Source organism: Etheostoma spectabile, chromosome 19, assembly GCF_008692095.1.
Source record: "Etheostoma spectabile isolate EspeVRDwgs_2016 chromosome 19, UIUC_Espe_1.0, whole genome shotgun sequence".
NCBI classification, from domain to species: Eukaryota; Metazoa; Chordata; class Actinopteri; order Perciformes; family Percidae; genus Etheostoma; species Etheostoma spectabile.
The window spans coordinates 2,476,181-2,479,684 of record NC_045751.1 but is presented as its reverse complement, the minus strand read 5'-3'; the positions used below and the strand labels follow the sequence as shown (position 1 = coordinate 2,479,684).

The 3,504-nt window shown below is 40.8% G+C and overlaps 1 long non-coding RNA gene across 1 annotated transcript in view; it reads right to left on the bottom strand.

Annotated features, from left to right (window-relative positions):
- Nucleotides 1–313: 313 nt before the first annotated feature.
- The window catches only part of LOC116707422 (uncharacterized), a 13,797-nt gene continuing 10,606 nt past the window's right edge, over nt 314–3,504 (bottom strand). Inside the window, exon 3 of the long non-coding RNA XR_004336512.1 lies at nt 314–324. This is a non-coding gene — a long non-coding RNA (uncharacterized LOC116707422). The remainder of the gene's footprint in view (nt 325–3,504) is intronic.

Genomic DNA, 3,504 nt, shown 5'->3' with positions numbered 1-3,504 from the left:
GTGTGTGTGTGTGTGTGTGTGTGTGGGCAAAGCGCTGCTTCTGTTTTGAAACATATTTCTAGACCCCGGTGCTCGAGCTGTGGGGGAAGAAGAGACGGGAGATTGAAATGTAAGAAGCTGGAGCGGTGGCGCCACAGTGATCTGAGGGGTGCCATGGAGACGGCTGTCATGGGGGGAGAGTCCTGTGATGTTGACGTGTCTCTGTCTGCAAAGGCTGACAATCTGCTATAGTCAAACTCCTCAGATGAGTGCTCTCTGTGTGTGTGTGTGTGTGTGTGTGTGTGTGTGTGTGTGTGTGTGTAAAAACCTATGAATATGTGTATACTTTAGTACGAGTTTTGCTCTCTGCGTAGGTGTGCACCTGCCTTTTGTAGGTGTCTACTTAAAATTTGAATACACTCAAAGAAGGTGCTGCCTGCAGCACAGGGACAGGTTCAAAGGCAAATCGACCCAATTAGGACAAGAAAATAGTATTCTCATTTAGAACCCATGAGTACAACAGGATGCAACCATAAAATCATAATACAACACCATATCATTCTGCTCGACTGACAAGAAAACAAATAGGCTTGTAGAATTCTACTTATTTTAAGTCAAACTTGTGCGCCAAAGTATCTTAATTGATGTGATCCGGGGTTGGACACAAACTACCCAATGTATTTGGAAACATGAAAAAAAAGTTTAAGTGAGCAAAAGACTTTCGATCTTATTAAAAGAAATTCGAACAGCCTGTGCAAACTTGTTCACTTATTTTGCCTTGACACCACAAATTCATTAAATGTTCTCACTCACATGGCGTTGCCTTGCCATTTTAAATTAATTTAGCATTTTTTGACCAATGCACCTGCAAATTGGGTACAGAGGAGCTGGCCTTGTTGATTTAAAAGATATTTCATGAGTTACTGATATCACTAGTTGGTGGTTAGGTTTTTGTCTTTCCCTTCTACTTGTTCATCCCAAGCACGAGGCTTACTTGTAAAAGAATCTTGCATTTGGAGTCATGATTCAGTCCGGCACTACCTGTTCCCTGAGTGTTCTCTGAACTCTTGATTTGAGGTTTGATGTACTGCTTCCTAACTCCCAGCCAATCTCACCTATATTGCTAAATCAATATGTGCACTGACGAATGGTCACCCTGACAGATTGTGGGTGACAAAAATCAACTCAAACATTTCCTGGCTGTGCGTTTAACAATCCATTTGTATATAGAGGATGAGGTTATGCTGCCGGGTCTCAGGGACACTATCCATATTTCAATTACAGGAGCACTCTCCGAGGATGAGGTTGAAATAGAGTTCACATTATAAGATACATAGCCTTCACGTGCATGGTTTGGAAATGATCGGATTTCAAATCGGTTAATTTGGTTGCGTTTGTGTAGGACAAGTTCATATTCACTACCTGCCAACTTTATTAGCATTCTAGTCATGTTAGTGCTTATGTTTATACTAAGAGTAATGACTCAACTACATTTCCAAATACCTCTAATTTGATTCAAGTTTTAATAGAAATATCGATTTGCTTTTAGATGATTCTTTCAGAGTTAACTTCTTAAAAACAAATCTCCATATGTGATGTTGAAGTGTTATGGGAACGCAAAAGAACAAATTGTGAGTGAGAATGTGTGAGAGTCAGCATGGGGGGGGGGAGCTGTTATTTTTGAATGTCTGACTCATCCCCTATTTACGTGTGCCTCTCTGCAAGCATTAGAGTTGTCCTCTATGACAAGATGCTGAATATTTAAAAGTAATAGCAATATACCGCTACACAGTTCTGTTCTACACTGCAGTATATTACTGTAGGGCACAGTCCTGTAGTTGCTAAAAAATGCAACAGCTACTAATGGCATAGTCCTGAATGTTTGACTGCATTGGCTATTGTAGCACCGTTACAGCTTCTGACAGTGGGATTTAACAAAATATCTTGTTTGCGTCAAACACGTTACCTCACATTCATCAGGCAATCATTTTACAAGATGAAAAAAAAAAAGAGGGTAATCGCTAAGAACACTTCTCTCCCTCTCAGTGGCTGCAGAAATAGCCTCCTGACATGACAATCCCATCATGGTCTGGAGGAAAACCTGCTAAGTGTGGCTCTTTACGGGGTCCCTGTGTGGACTGGGCAGCTCATTAGCCAGCAAAAGGAATTAGGCACAATAAGTGAGCAGAGAAGTCTGCCATGAGGAGACTTGGCGGGCAATGACAGCCACATTCTCCAGTGGAGCATGAGCAATTCTCTACATAAGCAAATCTACGTCTTGAGGAGCCCCATACCAAAATCCAACGTCCTCACAGCTAAAGCAACCAGCAGCCATGACCCCGAAACATAGGCGGAAGACGCAGATGGAAATTTAAATCTTGCAAAGAAGTGGGTTGGGATATAAATGTGGTCTATATTTTTTTCCGGTCCATACATCAAAACATTTGTTTCTAGGCTGAAAGGTGTAGCCCTACTTCTGTAAGCAATTACTGTTAGATTTGTAGAGGCTATTTGGCTTCCTCAGAGGAACTTGCTGAAAAAGGACAACACAGTCTTAAAGTCCATGAAATGAGCACATAATCAGCGGCACTATATCTCACGGTGCAGCGGTCCAGCAGGGCTGCACGATGGAAGGAAGATATGCGACATGCATTAATGTTGTATTGAGATAACAATATTAAGGTGTGATTAAAAAACATCTACTAAATGTGCTCAGTTTTGCCTTTGTGTTGCTCTCAGTATTCTGCTAAAATACAACAAATAGCTTGTTTAATTTAAAAACAAAAATGAAATCACGTCCAACATTTTACTGAACTAAAGGAACTTTGAATTGAATATAACAATGCACTAATAAAAAATGAATGACAGACATTTTAAGGTGCAGTTTTCTACTAATATTTTCAGCTAATCTCTGATGTGTCTTTCGTGATATATTGCAACTTTCATGATTTCTTTGTGCTCATGCCAGTTGAAATTGCAATGCAAAAAGACATTGTGAAGGTAATTGTTCTATAATTTAAAGGGGATTGCCTCTGCATTTAGCATGTAATCATGAATCATTAGTAGCGCTAAACATTTATGGTAACTATAATCACACAGCATGGAGGATAAAGGAAATTTGCATTCTTGACAAGGGACCACGGACATGGGTGTACACAATGGACAACTGACACTGGATGGGTTTAATACAAGACAAAGAATCCACAGCCAATCTAGGTAGGCAGGTCTAATGTTTACCATGCATGCTAACATTTGCTAATTAGCACTAATCACAAAGCTGATGAAAAGCTGAGGCTTATGGGAATGTCATTAGTTTTGCAGGCAGTTCTTCATAAGCCAGCCTGATGGCACAAGAGTCAGGGGGCCAGTAGTCTATATCCACGACCTTCCACTGCCGGAAGCGCTCCGTCGACGCCGGAAATTACACCGTATGTCCATCTTTTCAGCCAGATGTCAGCTACCTTACGCTCTCTTTGAGTTGGAATTTAAAATGCGGTGGATTTCTGAGGACTATGGTTAACTGCT